The sequence below is a fragment of the Vombatus ursinus genome, unplaced genomic scaffold, assembly GCF_900497805.2.
Source record: "Vombatus ursinus unplaced genomic scaffold, bare-nosed wombat genome assembly UNPS02003292.1, whole genome shotgun sequence".
NCBI lineage: Eukaryota > Metazoa > Chordata > Mammalia > Diprotodontia > Vombatidae > Vombatus > Vombatus ursinus.
Window position 1 is genome coordinate 17,438,517 of NW_020943070.1, and position 21,607 is coordinate 17,460,123.

The window sequence follows — 21,607 nt, forward strand, 5'->3', positions numbered from 1 at the left end:
TTTTTAAAAATGAGTCAGTATTGACTAATGATATTGATTGATTATAAGGAAATGGTGACTTAGGTTTTAGTCCTGTATCTGTCTCATAAAAAGTAAGATTCTGGTAGTGTGCTTTCTTTCTCAGTTTGGGGGAATAATTTGAGTAATATTGATATGAACTGTTTCTTTAAAAATTTCATAAATTCTCCTGTGAATCAGAAAAAGGAGTCTATTTATTTGGTAATTCTTCTACATTTAGTCCTCTTTTTTTTCCTGAAATAGAATTATTTACGATTTCTATTTGGTCTTCTGTGAATTTGGGAATTTTATATTTGTGAAAGTATTCCTCCATTTATTTTCTGTTCTCAATTTTGGTAGCATATAGCTACATAGCAAGTTCTGATAATTCTTTGTATTTTTTTTCTGGTATTCTACATGTTAATCACTTGCAAGTCTGTTAATCTGATTTTCTAAACTCATTGTCTAAAGGTTTAGCAGTTTTATTAGTTCTTTCAAGGAATCAGCTTTCATTTCTCTAGTTTTATTTTTCTTTTTGGTTTGGTTTGCCATTTATTTATCTTCTTTTTAAAATCTATTTTTGGTGCTTATTTTAAGTTAATTTGTTGACTTTGTAATTAAAACATGAATATTCATTTCATTAAGCATATTTTTTAAAAATTTTATTATGCAGGTTTGTAGTCATTTTTTTTAAGGACTGCTTTAGCTGAATATCAAAAATTTTGGTAGTTGGTTCATCATTAGCATTTCCCTACTATATAATTATTAATTGTTTCTTAGATGTGTTCTTTGATCCTTTCATTATTTAGGATTCTATTTTTTTTGGTCCAAACCCTTTTAATTTAGTATTTTATTTTTCCCCAATAACATGTAAAAACAATTTTTAACATTTGTTTTTAAAACTTTGAGCTCTAAATTCTCTCCCTTCCTCCCACCCCACTCCCATCCTCATTGAGAAGAAAAACAATTCAAAATATGTTATATAGGTGTAGTCATACAAAACATTTTCATAATAGCTGTGTTGTGAAAGAAAACAGACAAAACAAACTAAAAACTCAAGAAAAATAAAGTTTGAAAAAAAGCATGTTTCAATCTGTATTTAGACATTATCAATTCTTTCTCTGGGAATGAATAGTATTTTTCATCATAAGTCTTTTAAAGTTGTCTTGGATCATACTATTGCTGAGAATAATTAAGTCATTCCCAGCTGATCATCTTACATTATTAGTGTTACTTTGTACGTAATGCTTTTCACTTTGCATCAGCTCATTTCCAAGAGTATCCCACTCATCATTTTCCATAGCACAATAGTATTCCATCACAATCACATACCACAACTTGTTAAGTCAATCCCCAATTGATGGTCATCCCCTCAAAGTCCAGTTCTTTGCCACCAGAAAAGAGTTGTTATAAATATTTTGTACATGTAAGTCCTTTTCCTCTTTGTTTTTATCTCTTTTGGGATACAGACCTAGTAGTGGTATTGCTAGATCAAAGAATATGCATGGTTTTAGAGCACTGTGGGCATAGTTCCAAAGTGTTCTACAGAATAGTTGCATTAGTTCACAACTCCACCAACAGTGCATCAATACCCCATTTTCCCCACATTCTCTTCATCATTTGTCATTTTTCTTTTCTATCCTATTAACCAATCTAATAGGCATGAAATAGTATCTCAGAATTGTTTTGATTTACATTTCTCCAATCAGTAGTGAGTTAGAGCATTTTTTCATAGGGCTATAGATTACTTTGATTACTTTATCTGAAAACTATTGATAACTTTTGGTCATTTATCAACTGGGGAATGGCTCTCATTTTTATAAATTTGACTCAGTTTTCTATATGTTTGAGAAATGAGGTCTTTATAAGAGAAACTTGCTTCAAAATTGTTTTCACATGGGGCAGCTAGGTGGTGCAGTGAATAGAGCACCAGCCCTGGAGTCAGGAGGACCTGAATTCAAATCCAGCCTCAGACACATAACACTTAACTAGCTGTGGCTCTAGACAAATCATTTAACACAAATTGCCTCATCAAAAAAAAATTTTCACAGTTACTATTGCTAACTGAATTTTCCTCCATCCAATACCCTCCCACTTATTTTATTATCTCTCCTCTCACCCTTTCCCTCCTCAAAAGTGTTTTGCTTCTCACTACCACTCCCTCACTCTGTCTTCCCTTCTATCACCCCCCTTCTCTCATCCCTTTCACCTCCTACTTTCCTGCAACATAAGATAGATTTCTATACTCAATTGAGTGTGTACATTATTCCCTCTTTGAGTAAATTATGATGAAAATAAGGCTCACTCACTTCACCTTACCTACCCTCTCTTCCTCTCTGCTGTAACAGCTTTTTCTTACCTCTTTATGTGAGATAATTTACCTCATTCTACCTCTCCCTTTCCCTTTCTCCCAGTGCATTCTTCTCTCACCCCTTAATTTTATTCTTTCTTGTGTATCATCCCTTCATATTCAACTGACACCTGTGACCTCTGTCTATATATATTCCTTCTATCTGCCCTAATAATGAGAAAGTTTTTATGAGTTACAATTATCATCTTCCCATGTTGGAATGTAAGCAGTTTAACCTTAGTAAGTCCCTTTCCTGTTTACCTTTTTCATGCTTCTCTTAAGTCTCGTATATGAAAGTCAAATGCTCTATTCAGCTCTGATCTTTTCATCAAGAATTCATGAAAGTCCTCTATTTCACTCTATTGCTGCCTACACTGACATAGATAAGGAAAATGGGGCTCAGAGAGGTTAAGTGATTTGCCAGTAATTACACAGCTAGATCATATACCTCTCAGTCATCTTGTGTCTGTGAGTGGGAAAACAGTAGCAACTGAATAGCAAAGTAAATATGCCCTTGAAACAAATTTCCAGCAACAGGTGCTTTGAGGGGTTGCAGGAAGTTTATGCAAGAGAGACATAAAAAGGTAAATGGGACAGAAAGGTACAATATGTTGTTAATAACGGCAAACTGTTCACATCCCTACAAGGGAAAATGACACTTGCAACTCTTCAGAATTGTATTGTTAGTACACCATGTTAAAGGAGTATACATAAGGGAGTGGTTATAAGTTGACTTTGATGTAATGATAAAAAAAATTAAATCAAGTGGGTTAAATGGATTAGTCTGATCTAAGAAAATGTACTGAGAAAGGAGGAGGCAGACAAGTGTAAATTACATTACAGGAAAAGACACAAAAACCTATTACAGCAGAGGGAAAGAAGGGAGGGAGACGAGCATTGTTTGAACCTTACTCTCATCAGATTTGGCTCAAGAAGGGAGTAACATAATCAGTTAAGTACAGAAATCTAGCTTGCCTTATAGGCAGTAGGAGGGAAAAGGGGAAAGAAAAGGGAGGGGGAAAGGAGGGAAGAAGAAGTAAGGGTAAAGGGGAAGAAAAGGGAATGGACTAATAGAAGGGAGGAGGGACTGAAGGAGGCAGTTGTCAAAAGCAAAACACTAGTGGGGGGGAAGGAGAAAGGAGAAAGAAAAGCATAAATGGGGGGGGAAAGGATGGAGAAAAAGACACAGATATAATCATAACTGTGAATGTGAATGGGATGAATTCTCCCATAAAACGGAAGCAGATAGCAGAATGGATTAAAAACCATGATGCTATAATATGCTGTTTACAGGAAGCAAACTTGAAAAAGAGTGACACATACAGGGTAAAGGTAAAAGGCTGGAGCAGAATATATTATGCTTCAGCTGAAGTAAAAAAAAAGCAGGGGTAGCAATCCTGATCTCAGACAAAGCAAAAGCAAAAATAGATCTTATCAAAAGAGATAAGGAAGGATACTACATCCTGCTAAAAGGCACTATAGACAATGAAGTAATATCATTACTAAATATATATGCACCAAATGGTATAGCATCCATATCCTTAGAAGAGAAGTTCAAGGAGTTACAGGAAGAAATAGACAGTAGAAGTATACTAGTGGGGGGCCTCAACCTCCCCTTTTCTGAGCTAGGTAAATCTAACCACAAAATAAACAAGAAAGAAGTTAAGGAGGTGAATAGAACATTAGAAAAGTTAGGTATGATAGACCTCTGGAGAAAACTGACTGGGGATAGAAAGGAATATGCTTTTTTCTCAGCAGTACATGGCACATATACAAAAATTGACCATGTACTAGGGCATAAAAACCTCACAATCCAATGCAGAAAGGCAGAAATATTAAATACATCCTTTTCAGATCATGATGCAATAAAAATTATGTGTAATAATGGGCCATGGAAAGATAGACTAAAAAATAATTGGAAACTAAAAAATCTAATCCTAAAAAATGTTTGGGTCAAACAACAAATCAAAGAAGCAATCAATAATTTCATTGAAGAGAATGACAATAATGAGACAACATACCAAAACTTATGGGATGCAGTGAAACCAGTTTTGGGGGGAAGTGTTGTATCGCTAAATGCTTACATAAATAAAATACAAAAAGAGGAGATCAATGAATTGGACTTACAACTAAAAAAAAAAAAAACTAGAAACAGAACAAATTAAAAATCCTCAATTAAACACCAAATTAGAAATATTTAAAACCAAAGGAAATATTAATAAAATTGAAATTAAGAAAACTATTGAACTAATAGATAGAACTAAGAGCTGGTTTTATGAAAAAAAAAACAATAAAATAGATAAATCTTTGGCTAATTTAATTTAAAAAAAGAAAGAAGAAAACCAAATTACTAGTATCAAGAATGAAAAAGGTGAATCTACCACCAAGAAAGAGGAAATTAAAACAATAATTAGGAACTATTTTGCCCAACTGTATGCCAACAAATATGACAATCTTAGTGAAATGGATACATATTTACAAAAATATAAATTGACCAGATAAACAGAAGAGGAAGTAAAATACTTAAATAACCCCATCTCAGGAAAAGAAATTGAACAAGCCATTGATGAACTCCATAGGAAAAAAATCAGGGACAGATGGATTTACATGAAAATTCTATCAAACATTTAAAGAACAATTAATTCCAATACTCTATAGACTATTTGGGAAAATAGGTGAAGAGAGAGTCTTACTAAATTCTTTTTATGATACAAATATGGTGCTGATACCTAAATCAGGAAGAGTCAAAACAGAGAAAGAAAACTATAGACCAATTTCTCTAGTGAATATGGATGCAAAAATTTTAAATAAAATATTAGCAGATAGATTATAGCAACTTATCACAAGAATAATACACTATGACCAGGTAGGATTTATACCACGAATGCAGGGCTGGTTCAATATAAGGAAATCTATGAGCATAATCCATCATATCAACACCAAAACTAACAGAAACCACATGATCATCTCAATAGTTGCAGAAAAAGCTTTTGACAAAATACAACACCCATTCCTATTAAAAACACTAGAGAGCATAGGTATAAATGGAGTCTTCTTTAAAATAATAAATAGCATATATCTAAAACCTTCAACAAGCATTATATGTAATGGGGACAAGCTAGAAGCATTTCCAATAAGATCGGGGGTGAAACAAGAATGTCCATTAACACCACTGTTATTCAACATCATACTGGAAACGTTAGCTTTAGCAATAAGAAAAGAAAAAGAAATTGAAGGTGTTAGAATAGGCAAAGAAGAAACAAAGCTATCACTCTTTGTAGATGACATGATGATAGAGAATCCCAGAGAATCAAGTAAAAAACTACTTGAAATAATAAACAACTTTAGCAAAGTTGCAGGCTACAAAATAAAACCACATAAATCGTTGGCATTTCTATATATTACCAACAAAGCCCAACAGCAAGAGATAGAAAGATAAATTCCATTTAAACTTACTGTAGGCATTATAAAATATTTAGGAGTCTACCTCTCGAAACAAACCCAGGAACTATATGAATACAATTACAAAACACTTTTCACACAAATAAAGTCAGGTCTAAATAACTGGAAAAACATCAGTTGCTCATGGGTAGGCCGAGCTAACATAATAAAAATGACAATTATGCCTAACCTAATTTACTTATTCAGTGCTATACCAATCAAACTACCAAAAAATTATTTTATAGTTAGAAAAGATAATAGCAAGATTCATTTGGAAGGACAAAATGTCCAGAATATCAAGGGAACTAATGAAAAGAAATGCAGGGGAAGGTGGCCTAGCCTTTCCAGATCTTAAATTGTATTATAAAGCAGCAATCACCAAAACTGCTTGGTACTGGCTAAGAAATAGAGTGGTGGGCCAGTGGAATAGGTTAAATATGCAAGACACAGTGGTCAATGACTATAGTAATTATTTGATAAACCCAAAGCCCCCATCTTCTGGGATAAGAACTCTTTGAAAAAAAACTGCAGAGAAAACTAGAAAAGAGTATGGCAGAAACCAGACCTAGACCAAAATCTCACACCATATACCAAAATAAAGTCAAAATGGGTTCATGATTTAGATATAAATACTGATACTATAAGCAAACTGGGAGAGCAAGGAATAGTTTACCTATCAGACCTATGGAGAACAGAAGAATTCATGACCAAACAGGAGATAGAGAACATTATGAAATGCAAAATGGATAACTTTGATTACATTACATCGAAAAGTTTTTTGCACAAACAAAGCCAATGCAACTAAGATTAGAAGAAAGGTAGAAAATTGGGAAATAATTTTTACAACCAGTCTCTCTGATAAGGGCATCATTTCTAAAATATATAGAGAATTAAGTCAAATCTGTAAGAATGCAAGTTATTCCCCAATTGATAAATGCTCAAAGGATATGAACAGGCGGTTCTCAGATGAAGAAATTACAGCCATTTATAGTCATATGAAAAAATGCTCTAAATCACTATTGATTAGAGAAATGCAAATCAAAACAACTCTGAGGTACCACATCACACCTATCAGATTGGCTAACATGACAAAACAGGAAAATGATAAATGTTGGAGAAGATGTGGGAAAACTGGAACACTAATGCATTTTTGGTGGAGTTGTGAAATGATCCAACCATTTTGGAGACCAACTTGGAACTATGCCCAAAGGGCTATAAAAATGTTCATACCCTTTGACCCAGCAATAACACTTCTAGGGCTATATCCCAAAGAGATCATACAAATGGGAAAAGGACACACATGTACAAAAATATTCATAGCAACTCTTTTTGTGGTGGCAAAGAATTGGAAATTGATAGGATGCTCATCAATTAGGGAATGGCTGAGCAAGCTGTTGTATATGAATGTGATGGCATACTATTGTGCTATAAGAAATGATGAACAGGCTGACTTCAGAAAAACCTGGAAAAACTTGTATGATCTGATGCTGAGTGAAGTGAGCAGAACCAAGAAACACTGTACACAATGATAGCCACATTGTGTGATGACTAATATTGATAAACTTAACCCTTTCCAGCAATTCAAGGATCTAAGACATCTCCAAAGGCCTCTTGATGGAAAATGCTATCTACATCCAAAGAAAGAACTATGGAATTTGAATGCAAATTGAATCATATTATTTGCTATTTTTTTCTCTTCTGTTGAGTTTTGTTTCCTCTTTCTGGTGGTTCCTCATATTGGTTCTAATTTTTACTTACAACATCACCAATCTGAAAATATGTTTAATAAGTATATCTATATATATATGTATGTATATATATATATATATATATATATATATATATATATGGCTTATATCAGATTGTGTGCCATCTTGGGGAAGGTGGTGGGGAGGAAGGGGGAGAAAAATTTTAAACTCAAAAGCATATGAAAGTGATTATTGATAAATCAAAATAAATTAATAACAAATAAATAAAAATTAAAATTGAAAAAAAATTATGAGTATGACATTGTGGAACTAAAATGCAAAATGAAATTTGGAATCTACTTACCACTGAAGGCAGAAACTGGAAAATGTCCTCTACTTTACTAGTTGTCTAGTTTAACTTACACAGAACACAATTTTATCGCAAAAGCTGGTTATCACTAAGCTGCATCAGAACATGGCCTCATTGTCATTGCATCAGATAGCAGGCCATGTGGCTGTAATATTAAAGGAGAAGATGCCAGCTGGCACTGTGCTACTGGTGCTGGTTTTTACATGAATGCCACTGAAGAACCTTGGAAAATCAACTATAGGATATACTCTTTTGTAATAGACGAGCTACCCAAAATGATAAATGCCAATTTTCCAGATGACCCAGAGAATATATCTATTTTTGGCCATTCTTTGGGAGGCCATGGAGCTTTGACTTGTGTTTTGAAGAATTTCAGAAAATACAAATCTGTATCGGCATTCTCTCCAATCTGCAATCCAATATTCTATTCTTGGGGGTGGGGGGGAGGCCTTCAATGGACATTTAGGAACAGATCAAAGTAAGTAGGAGGCTTATGATGCTACTCATCTTATACAGTATCCAGATTCTCAGTTACACATATTAATCAATCAAGGAAAAGATGACCAGTTACTTAAAGATAGGCAATTACTTCCTGACAACTTTATAGTTGCATGTACAGAATGGAAAACTCCAACTGTTTTTTGATTGCAAGAGGGATATGGTCATAAGTACTACTTCATTGCGACTTTTGTTAATGATCACATCAGACATCACACAAAATATTTAAATTCATAAAGCTTCACATATAAGTAATCACACAATTATAGAAGTTGCTATGTAAACCGAACTTTCAAAAAGAGAGAATTATACATGAAAAATGACTGCCTGTGAATATTTGCTTATAATTATTATCAAAGGCTTACCACCTACTGAATAAATATATAAAATGAAGTACTCTGATTCCTTTTTGTTCCCCATAAATACCTTGATAGAAGACATGCCATAACCTAGGGGCACTTTGAAATCCTTGTAAAATTAAGTTTAGGGACAGCTAAGTGGTGCAGTGGATAGAGATCTGGGCTTAGAATCAAGAAGACCTGAGTTCAAATCCATTGACAGTTGACACTTACTAGCTGTGTGACCCTAGGCAAGTCACTTAACCTCAATTGCCTCACCAAAATGATAATAATGATGATGAGAATAATAATAATAATAATAATAAGTTTAAAGGATCTCAGAATATGTAAATGATCACAGTTGACTGTAAAGAATGCAATGATTCAGATGTACTTGGGGACATAACAATAAGTTGTTGGTCATTGGGTGTATCAATTCTTAGAGAACTAAATTAAGGAATTGTATATCAGTAACAGAATAAAGACACAATGCATTAAAAAAAAAGAAAGAACGTCCTCTATTTCCTTGACTATCCGTTTTTTCACCTACAAGATTATTCTCACTTTTGCTGGGTAGGTTGTTCTTGGTTGTAATCCTAGGTCCTTTGCCCTCTGCAATATCATATTCCAAGCCCTCTGATGCTTTAAGGTAAAAGCTGCTAAATCTTTTGTTATCCTGACTGTGGCTCCATGATACTTGAATTATTTCTTTCAGGATGCTTGCAAGATTTTCTCTTTGACCTGGGAGCTCTGGAATTTGGCTATACTATGTCATGAGAGGTTTTATTTTGGCATTTCTTTCAGGAGATGATGAGTGGATTCTTTCAATTTGCATTTTAACCTCTGGTTCTAGAATATCAGGAAAGTTTTCCTTGACAATTTCTTGAAAGATGATGCGTAAGCTTTTTTTTTGTTTGTTTTTGATCATGGCTTTCAGTTAGTCCAATAATTTTTAGGTGTTATTTTCTTCAGAATTTTTTTTGTATCTTCTTAATGGTTTTTTTTGTATCTCTTTTAATACTTGACCTAGTCTGTTTTTTGAAGTGTTATTTTCTTTAGTATTGTACGTGTGTGTGTGTGTGTCTATCAAGCTGTTGACTCATTTTGCATTTTTTTCATTGTTTTCATTTCTCTTCTCAATTTTTCCTCTACTTCTATTACTTGATTTTCAAAACCCTTTTTGAGCTCTTCCATAACTTGAGACCAATTCATATTTTTGGAGGCTTTGGATGTAGGACCGTTGACTTTGTTATCTTCTTCTGAGTATGTTTTGATCTTCCTCATCACCATAGTAACTTTCTATGGTAAGAATTTTTTTCTGTTGTTTGCTCATTGTCCCAGCCTATTACTTGACTTTTAACTCTTTGTTAAAGTAGGTCTCTGCCTCCAGTGTGGAGGGCACACTTGTCAGTCTCTCCAGGGGTTTTGTGCAGCTGTTTTCAGAGATACTTCTACGGACCTGTAAGTTTTCAGTTCATCCAAGGTGATAGGATCTGAGGAAAGTTGTTTACTACTCTCCTGGCCTATGCTTTGGTCTGTGAGTGACCACAAACATTTTTTTCTGCCCTGGACCTGTGCTCCACTGTGGCCACAAGCCCTGATGTGCTAGTGCTCCTCCTTGCCTTGGGACTGACACCCAGGACTGTGACCTGGATCTGAGTATGGGCAAAGTAATAGAATTCTGCCTTAGTGCTAGCCAAGATGCTCCCGTAATTTCTTTCTGACTAGTTGTTTGGCCCCTTTACTACTGTGGGCTGAGTGCTCCAGAAGCAGCCACTGATGCTCCCAAGGCCTGCTCCTGGTTTGCTGGGGCTAGGTCTGAGTTGGCGCAGCCTGGGCTGGACTGTGCTCCTCTCTCACCCTAATACAACAGACCTTTCTTACTAACTTTCGAAGTTGTCAGGATGGAAAAATTGTTTCCCTCCATCTTTTTGTGAGTTCTGTCTCTCTAGAATTTGTTGTAAGTTATTATTTAAAGAGATTTGGAGGGATTTGGGGGAAAGCTCAGGTGAGCCCCTGCCTTTATTCCACCATCTTGGCTCTCCCTCCAGATTTTATTGCTAAATCTCCATTTATGTCTATTTTTTATGGTCACTGAAGGAATTACTATTTTTTTATTTTATGTTCTATGAAGAATGTGTATACTATTTTTCCTTTTTTTACATCTACATGCAATATTTCTTCATCTTAATATGCGTATGAATTTAGACAAGTAACTTAAGTTCATTCAGCCTCAGTTTCCTCATCTGTAAAATGAAAATAATAAAACACCTATCTTGCAGGCTAGTTGTGAGGATCAAAAGGGATAATATTAGTAAAACTTTGCAAACTTAAATACTAGCTATTTATATCATTATTGAAAAGTTTCATGTCATGCTGAGAAATTAATATATTCTTTAGCAGTTCTATTTAGAAAATGTCATAAGTTTTCAGATCTAGTTTCTTTAGCAGTTTGTTCATTTCTATAGTTTCCCCTTTCAAATGTTGATTGGAAATGGACAATGAAGGGAAAATAATTCCTTTAGTCTCTTAGGAAATGGAGGTCTTGCCAGAAAATGGGTGAGAAGGCAAAGGAAGGCATTGAAAAAGGTGGGGAGAAATAGATAAATCTTATTTAAGTCAGTGGTGTGAGAAGTCCTACTGAAAAAAACTCTCTTGGGGGAAGAGAAATAGTCTATAAATAAAGATGGGAATATTACAAAGTGTATAATCTGAAAAGATTTGGTACTTAGAAAGATCATTCATCCTGCCTCATGAGAAGGGAAATCAGAGCTCCTGATAACATTTTTTTTACCATTCTGTTAAAAATGTCCAAACCTGAGAAAGAGACAATGATATCTCCTGCCACTATTGTATTTGTCTATGTCTTCTTGTAATTTCTTATTTTGTTTTCCTTCTTGAATTTAATAATGTGAAAATTAAATAAATAAGATTACAAAGGAAGACAATTATGTCAAAATATATGTTTTTTAAAATAAAGATTTAGGAATTCTGGATCATGAAACCAACAAAATGATGATTAGACTTTGTGTGTATGTGTGTGTGTGTGTGTGATTTTCACAGCCTCTCAAACCTCTGCAAAATGGGAATTATGAGCAAAAGATAAAATCATTTCATTTTTCCCATTGTCTAAGACCTGAAATACTGAGAACCTGAATGAGACAAAATCTAATAAACTAACAGCATAGAAAGCTAACCCCTAACCCCTAAATCTCTTACTCAGCATCCCCACTAGCCACCAGATTCTGTCTGGGCTGTGCAAGCTGATCCATGGGATTACAACAGAATCCAACTCTGTCCCATTAAGCTTACTGTGCTAATATTTAGTCAGAAAACTGAGGAACCAAGAGGACTGAAGTATAATGTCAGTCTATATCTGACACTGAGAAAAATAGGAGTATGTATTCCAAAGAATCCATAAGCTTCACTGGATTGACTAAAGGGTCCATGACACATACAAACAAATGTTCAGAATTCCTAACTTCATGAGATTTTAAAAAAATAGTCTTTAAGATAGGACTTATGGATACAAGGTTGAAGTTCTTCATATAGGATAATAGTGGGGTTATTTTAGGCTGAATCTAAGGTTGTAACCCTAAATGACTCAAAGCATGGTACTGCCCTTGAAAAAATTAGGAAAGTTAAGAATTGGTTGGGATGTTTTCTGAGAAAATATAACCTTTTCTAATACCATATATCATACCTTTTCTAGTGAGTAGGAAGGGCTATGCATTCAGTGTTGGTGATGACGATGATGGCAAAAAAGAGGAGGAGGAGGAGAATGTTATACAATATAGAATAGTGGATAGAGGACCAGTCTTGGAGATAAGGAGACTTGTATTCAAGTCTTGTCTCTGAGATATACTGCCTGTGGACAAGTCACTTAATTTCTCAGTATACCAGGCAACAATCTAAGATTTAGAATTACAGATATGATGTCACTATCCAATTGTCAATAGGTGGATTGTGTTTCCTCACTATAAAACAGCATTTGGATAAAAGTTCAGGTCCAAACCAAAATTTAAAATAATAATAATAATAACAATAATAACGTAAGAATAATCGTAACAGCTGCAACTGTAGTAGTAATATTAGTAGTCGTGAACAACTGAAACAATTATTAATGCCATGAGGATGAGAAAAGAAAGCGAACATCAAAGCAGTAGAATGCCTGTTAGGGTGGTGTACAATGGTGAACCCACGCACTGAAATTCACAGGGTAGCTTCGAAATCCAGGCAAAAAACCCTAAAATGATGACAAATTGATTAAAGGGGAAATTAATCTTTCTTTTGGAAGTTTGAATTAGTTCAATGCATTCTTCCAAAGCCTGAGATAAGACATGCACTGAAGGAATATAGATTTAAATAGTCTACAAAAATGATTTTAAATTTGATTAACATTTTACATATTAAGCAAAGATAGCAATGACATTCAACAAAGTGTAATTCCATGACTCTAACTTGGCACCTCTATAAAAATAACCTCAAATCTTGTTGATTGATATTTATTTCAAACTTTCAATATACCATAATTTTTACTCACAGTGAACATATGTGAGTACAACCATTTAATATCTACCTTTTGTGCTAGCTTAGAGTGAAAAAAAACAGTTTACCATTAGAATCAGATATTTAGAAGTGAAAGATACTTTAGAGGTAAGTTATCCTAACCATTTCCCTTTATAGATGAGGAAAACAGGCCCCTTGAAGGTTAAGTAAACCCACAAGATCACACATGCACCAAGTAGTAGAACTTGGATTGAAATCTGGGTTCTGTGATTCTAAATCCAATGTTCTGCCTGCTCTCAAATCATGGAATCATAGATTTGAGACCTAGAAGTAAATTGTTAGGTCCCTGAGTCCAACTTCCTTATTTTACATATGAAGTAATTAAGGACAGATAGATTAGGTGAGTTGCCAGGGTCTAAAAGCTGGTATGTCTCTGATATAGAATCTGACTCCCAATCTCCCTGTCTCTAGGCCCAATCCTCTGTCCACTACATCACAGTGATGTCTCTAGGTTCCAACCACACCAGATAAATTGTATTTCTCATTATTATTCATATACATTCATCAAGCACCTGATTTTCAAGTAGAAAAAAAAAAAACAACACTGGGTTCCATGTGGTTTTGCAATTCTACTTTCAGAGGAGTACGGATGATCTCTGCATCACAAACAAGCTGTCAGCAATAAGTTAATTAAAGTCTTTTTCATTTTGTTTACATCAGTTCTAAAAGGAACTTTGCATTTCAAACTAGCAAAGATGCAATTTCATGGTATTCTGCTTAAGAGAGTTAGAGAAATACACCAGGCCACCCATTTAGTCATGTTTAATGAACTTAAGCATTCTGCTATACCAATATAAAAATTCAGTTTGCTGATAGACTTGTTCCAGATTGAACAGTCTCATCTGAACTTTTGATTAAAGAGTTTACTCTTCAAAGGCATTGTGAATATCAGAGAGAAGGCAATATAGTTCAGCATGATAAACAAAAACTCTTTTTGTTAAAGATACTGTGTTTCTGCACAGTATATATAGCAGTCCTAGGGTATGTCTACAAGATCGTTCTAAAGCACCAAGCTGAAGTTATTGGCAACAATAACTAACTAACGACTCAATATTAAACATAATCAGATAGTTAAATCAAGTTGTACAAACAAAACAAATAGGGGTGGTTGAAATTTTACCTTTTCAACTAAATACTACATTTGAAAGTGATTTTTTGTTGTTGTTTTCCAGTAATTTTTTCAGTAGTGTCTTACTCTTCATGACCCTTTCTGGGGTTTTCTTAGCAAAGACACTGGAGTGGTTTCCCATTTTGTCAAGCTCATTTTAACAAAGAGGAAACTGAGGCAAGCAGGTTTAAGTTACTTGTCCGGATCACACAGCTAATAAATATCTGAGGCCAGATTTGAACTCAAGAAGATGAGTCTTCCTGACTCCAGGCCCAGTATTCTAACCACTGCACCACCTAGTGGCTGAAAAGGGATCTTAAAGTAAATCAAATCCAACTCCATAACTGATCTATGAAATCTGTTTACTATATTTGGGGTAGATGTTCATCTGTACTTTGCTTGAACACCTCCACTGATTTTCTCATTACTTGAGGAAGTCCATGATGTCTTGGGGGCAGCTGTAGTTGATTAAAAGTTCCCCATTGTATCAAAACAAACATGCCTCCTTTGAAGTCCTCTTCTATTCCCATTGTTCCTTGTTCTTTTTTGTTGTAATACGGCCACAATATGGAAAGTGTAAAAAGTTGATTTCCCTACATCTAGCTAAATATATTTACTCCTAGCTCAATGTTTGGGATCTTTGGGATGATGAAACCTCTGCTTTGCTTTTATCCATGTTAATGGAGCCTACTGTCTATTTGCATAATTTAGCAATGAAGGGCTTAGTGCTTTGATGATGAAATATTTTCATTGGCTATTAATCAGGAAAATCTGATAATACACACTCTTCTAAAAAGAGAGTGGCCGTATATCTGACATTCTTCTTTAGAATTTTTACGTAAGAAGTACCTCTCCTGTGAGGGATGGAGAAGAAGTTCTCTTTCTTTCTACTCAGCAGAAATGTCAAACTGCCAAGCATATGACAATAAAAAAAAATGTGTCCCTCCTAGAAGAGCCTGACTCTGGGTTTTAGGCAGCTGAGTGATGCAGTGGCTATACTTCTAGACTGCTAGGAAAAAAAAAAAAAAAACAACTTCCTCACCAGTGAAATAGGAATAATAATAGCACCTATCTCACAGGGTTGTTTTGGAGTTGAAATGGACATGTTAAAAAGACTGGAACATGTTGCTAATATAATCTCATCCTACCACTGAAAGAGTCTGGGGAGCCTACTTCCAAGAGAGTCATGATGATATGCAATGGAAGTTCCTTGGAGCAATTGGAGAATGTCTACATATATTCTACAAACAGTCCAATTCTACTAACCATGAGGATAACAAAAGTCTCTTTCAGGACTCATGATGGAAAATGCTATCCATATCTAGAAAAAGAACTATGGGGTCCGAATGCAAATTGAAGCATATTATTTGATATCTCTGTCTCTTTGTTTTTGTTTTTTTGTTTCTTCTTTCTCCCAGTTACATCCATTGGTTCTAATTCTTTTTTACAACGTGACTAATGTGAATATAGGTTCAATATGAATGTATACGTAGAGCCTATATCAAATTGCACACCATCTTGGGGTGGGGGGAAAGATGGGGAGAAAATTTGGAACTCAAAATCTTGTAGCAGTGAATGTTGAAAACTAAAAATAGATAAATAAATAAATGGGTGGATGGATGGGTGGATGGATGGATGAATAAATGGATGAATGAATAAATAAACAAATAAAGTACCTTTCAATGGTGTCGGTTGTAGACCTGGAACCAGAAGATACCTTTAAAAGATTTTAGTTGGACATTCTTCTTGGCTGTTCACTCTTCATTTGACTGCTCTTTATTTGATTCATTTTCTGACAATGTCTGTTGAGAGACACTGTTATAAAGGGAAAAGATTTGGCCATTTTTCTGTGAGGCCAATATGTAGCCCTATGAATATGGGTATCGGTTCTTTGACTGCCTCATCTTTTCTACAAAGAATGTTTACACACACACACACACACACACACACAGAGCCTGTATGTGTATGTGTATGTGTATATATGTGCATGTATGTTTATGTATATGCATATGTATATATATTTTTCTGTATACGTGTGTATTGTATTGTGTACACATCTGTTTATATGTATGTGCATATGAATGTACACAATATATGTCCCAGTGTATGTGTGTATATTTATATATGTATGCATATATACCTATCTACGTGTACATATATATATACATATATACACATTGCATGTGTGTGTGTGTATGTGTGTGTGTGTGTGTGTGTGTCTGTATTTTGTCTTTCACTAAGTATCCTGTCTGTAATCAAAATTGGGAATGATACCTGTTTCCATTTTCTTCAAATTGTTTTTTTCATGATGTGATTCTTTAAATTCAGGACATGTGTGTATTTGGAGTACATTGATGCATGTTATGAAGATGTTAATCTAAACATTTTATTTGCTAAATTACTTTCAAGTTATGCAAGCAGTTCTTGCTAAATAAGGAGTTCTTTTTCTAGTAATTTATATTCTTGGATTTATCCACCATTGGATTACTTGGCTTTTAATTGCTTATTTTTTATTACATTGTATGTTTCCTTGTTCTACTTTTCTGTTTTTTAATGAGTACCAAAAAAGTTTTAATGTTTATTCCTTTATAATATAGTTTGCATTCTAGTAAGGCATTGACCTCTTTATTTCTACTTTCCTTTTTCCAATTTTTTTTCCCCTTGAGATTTTAAAACTTTTGCTCCTCCAATGGCATTTTAAAATTGTTTTCTCTAGTTCTACAAAGCATTCTCTTTACAATTTTATTGTTATAGCCTTGAATTTGTAAATACATTTTTGTAGTATTTCCATTTTTATCGTATTGGAATGATCCACCCCCCAAGCAAATCATATCTTTCCAATTGTCTGTCTTCCTTTATTTCTATAAAGACAATTCTGCAGTTAAATTTATATAACCCAAGAGTATGTCTTGGTAGGTTAACTCCAAAATATGTGCATTTTGTAGTTATTTTGAATAAAATGTATCTAATAAGATAAATGTAATAGAAATGTAATACCATTTTTTCATGAATTTTGTCAGTACTCTATAGAAATGTTTATGATTTCTTTGGATTTTTTTTTATCCTGTACTGTGCTGAAGCTATAAATCATTTCAAATAATGTCTTCACCAATTCTCTAGGGTTTTCTAAGCAAAACACTATATATGCTATCTGCACATAGGGATAACTTTATCTCTTCTTTCCTAATTTTTATACCTTAATTTTATTCTTTTGTCTCATTTCTTTAAACTGACATTTGCAGAATTAAGCCAAATAATAGTATGGAAAGGTGATATCTTTGCCTCACTACAGTTTCTACTGCTTTTCCACTTCAAATAATAACAGGTCTTGGATTGAAAAATACTTTTACTCTTACTAAAAAGGGCCTTTCTTTGCTTATGCTTTTTTACAATTTTTAATCTAAATTAGTTTAGCATTTAATCAAAGGCTTTTTGAACATCTATTAATCACCTGGAGATAGTGTTGCTTTTTTATAATAATTGCTTTCCATATTTGTGAGCTTTTATCCCTAGTATGAATCTTATTTAACTTAGGTGAGGTATATTCTGAATATGTTGCTGTAGCTTTCTGGTAAGACCTTTGTTTCACATGTTTGCATCAATTTTTATTAAAATAAATTGCTTTATAGTTTTCTTTTTTTAATGCTCATTTCTATGTACTTTGGGTATCAAACCTATATTTGTCTCATGAAAAAAAATAAGTGTCTTTTGATTCCTTGAGTTGTATTGTTGTTGTTTGTCTGTTTTTTTTTCCCATTTTTTTAAAGGTTTTTTATTTTGCCTTGTTCTGCATAGGGATTAATTGCTCTTTATATATTCAGTGGTTTGAACTGAAAATCATTTGACCAAATGGGAATTTTTCTTTTGCAATTCTTTTTTGACTTCCTTGATCCTTTCCCTCCCCCCAAAGGATTATTCATAATATCTTCTTTTTTGTGGATTTCTTAGTTTATGTATTGTGTACTTTTGTAATTATGTAACCCATTTACTTTGAATTTTATGTCTTGTTGGCATTTAGTTGCATAGAATATTTTCATTTATTTCTAGTATGTTGAGAATTACATCTGGAGATTAATTTTTTTTTCTTTAGATTGCTAGGTTAATATTCAACTCTCTTTTCTTTTATCAAACTAATTAATGGCTTGTTGATTTTGCTGGTAGTTTTTTTATCAGAGTTTTGTTTAGCAGTACTATAGTCTTTTATTTTCTAATTTATTTTTATATTTTCTTTTTCTTTTTTTTCTGTTAATTCACCCCGACCCATCAACAATCACCTCCACATGCCCCTGAGCTCAAAATCTCTCTCCCCCTTCCCCCTACCACCCTCCTCAAGACAGCGCACAATCCAACACAGGCTACACATACACATTCCCACCAAACATACCCTCAGACCAGTGATGCTACAAGCAAAAGCCAGAACCAATGGGAAGAACCACCAGAAAGAGGAAACAAAACCCAACAGAAGAGAAAAAAAAATAGCAAACAGTATACCTCGATCTGCACCCAAACTCCACAGTTTCCTCCCTGGTTATGTACAGCACCCTCCACCACGAGGCCCCTGGAGTTGTTGCCGATCCCTGCACTGCTGGGAAAGGTCAGTCCATCAGCATTAGTCATCGCACAATGCGGCCACCACTGTGCACAACGTTCTCCCGGCTCTGCCCACTCCACTCAGCACCAGAGCACACAAGTCCCTCCAGGCTCCCCCAAAGTCAGCCTGTTCATCACCTCCCACAGCACTATATTTTATTTTTCAAGATTTATTTTTATTCTGGACTTGATTTATAGTTGTCAGTCATTCAGTCAACAAGTATTAATTTAGCATTTCCTATATGCCTAGCATTGTGTGAGAGGAAGCTAGTTGGGGTAATGGATAGTGTTCCAATCCTAAAGTCAGTAGGACCTGAGTTCAAACCCAGCTTCATACAATTAGTGGCTAGCTATATGACCCTAGACAAGTAACTTAACACTCTTTGCCTCAGTTCCTCATCTGTAAAATGAACTAGAGAAGAAAATGATACTCCAGTATCTTCACCAAGAAAACCTGAAATGGGGTTATGAAGAATTGGACATGACTGAAACAATTGTACAACAATAATAAAGCAATGTGCTAAGTGCTGGTATACAAAAAAAGGTAGAAATAGTCCTTGTCTCCAAGGAACTTATATTTTCATGAAGAAGACAAGATTTCATTAACTAGGCATATCCAAGATATATACAGTATAAGTAGAAGATGATCTGAAAGGATGTCATTTGCTGCTGGGGGAGACAGAGAAAAGCATCCTGCAGAAGGTAGAATTTCAACTGTTTAGAAGGAAGTCATAGAAAGTGAGGTGGATGTGAGGGGTCAGTTTATTCTAGGCACAGGAGATATCCAGAGCAAAGCTAAAGAAAGGGGTCATGTTTAAGGAATTATAGGTAGGTCAGTGTAGTAAGATCATAAAGTATGTGAGAAGATTAATGTAAGAAGAGTAGAAAGTTGGGAAGGTAAAATTTTTGAAGATCTTTAAATGGCAAGTGTACCACTGGGAAGCACAGAAACTCATTAAGCACGGCTCACATCTAATACTTTAAAAAATCATAATTGTCAGTGAAATGAGAGTAGATTAGAATGGAGAAAGGAACTTGGAGTGAGGGGAGCAATTGAAGCACCATTGCAATTATCAAGGCAAGAGGTAGTGTGTGTGTGTGTATGTGTGTGTGTGTGTGGTGTGTGTGTGAGAGAGAGAGAGAGAGATCTAAATATCTCTGAAAAGACATATATTACAAAGAGAGAGAGAGACAGAGAGAGAGATAGACAGACAGATAGATGAGAGATATTGTGAAAGTAGAAATGGCAAAGTTTTACAATGTATTGGATTTGTGTTGTGAATGAGAGTGAGGAGTTGAAGACTGCAATTTTGAGTCTGAGTAACTGAGAGCATGGTAATGTTCCTAAGTGATAAGTAGAATGATTTGGGGAGAAAGGTAGAAGTTCTACTTTGGACATTTTGGACAGGTTGCTTTAAAGCTGCCTAGAGGACATTCAATTCTAGATGTCCAAAGGTGTGTGGTGATATATGATTATATCTCAAGAGAGAGGCTAGGGCTGGATACACAACTTTGGGAATCATCTGTTTAGAGATGATTGTTGTTGTTCTGTTGTTTCCATCATGTTTGAACCTTTGTGACCCCATGTGGGGTTTTCTTGGCAAAGATACTGGAGTGGTTTGCCATTTCCTTCTCCAGCTCATTTTATATATGAGGAAACCGAGACAAACAAGGTTAAGTGACTTGCCAGGGCTACGCAACACAGCTAGTAATTGTCTAAGGCCAGATTTAAACTCAGGAAATTAAATCTTCCTGACTCCAGGCCCAGCACTTTATCTACTACACCATCTTGTTGCTCTTTAGAGATGATAGAGATAATAATTTAATGCATGGGACCTTGTGATTTCAGAAAGTGAAATAATATAGATCATTGAGAGAAGAGGGACCCAGAGCAAGGCCTTGGGCAACTTCCACATTTGGTGGACATAATTTCACTAAATCTGTCACAAATACGATGAGCTCATGAGGGAGCTCTGGGACTTAGGCAGCTAAAGAAGAGGATGAACCAGCCCAGGTCAGAGAGAGCAGGTCAAAGTTTCTGTGCTGATCATCAAAAGGATCAAGTACCCAAGTGGCTACTGTACTTCCCATCTGGGCAAAATAGGGAAATCTAGACTGGAAAAGAAAAAAGCTAGAGAAGAAAGAGCAATGGGTCAGAGAAAAAGATCATTAGTGTCATATGTTGAAGGTAGGTGGATGAAGAGCAGATCTGGAAGTTAAGAAATCATTGAGAAGCTTGCAGAAGGCACTTTCAGTTGAATGAATTTGGAAGCCAGATTACAGAATGTTTAGAAAAGAGTAAAAGGAGATGAAGTTGATTGTTAGTTTACCTTCTGCTCTTTTGAATTCAGGATTCGTCCTCAGAAATATATGTGTGTGTGTATGTATGTGTGTATGTATGTATGCATGTATACACACATATATGTTCACTGTATTAGGCATGTGTGCATGTATATATGTGTGCATATGCACACACATACACGGTCACACATAAGCATGTGGGTGCATGCATGTGTTGTATGTGCATGCATATATATGTAACACATACATGTGCATGTGCATGCATGTATATGTATATCTATATAGCTATAGATAGATATCTATAGATATAGATACAGATATGGATATGGATATGGATATGGACATAGATATAGATAT

The 21,607-nt window shown here is 34.7% G+C and overlaps 1 pseudogene; it reads left to right on the forward strand.

The window, feature by feature from the left end:
- The first annotated feature begins 2,855 nt into the window (after positions 1-2,855).
- LOC114049665 lies at positions 2,856-8,581 on the forward strand (annotated as a pseudogene).
- Positions 8,582-21,607: the final 13,026 nt, after the last annotated feature.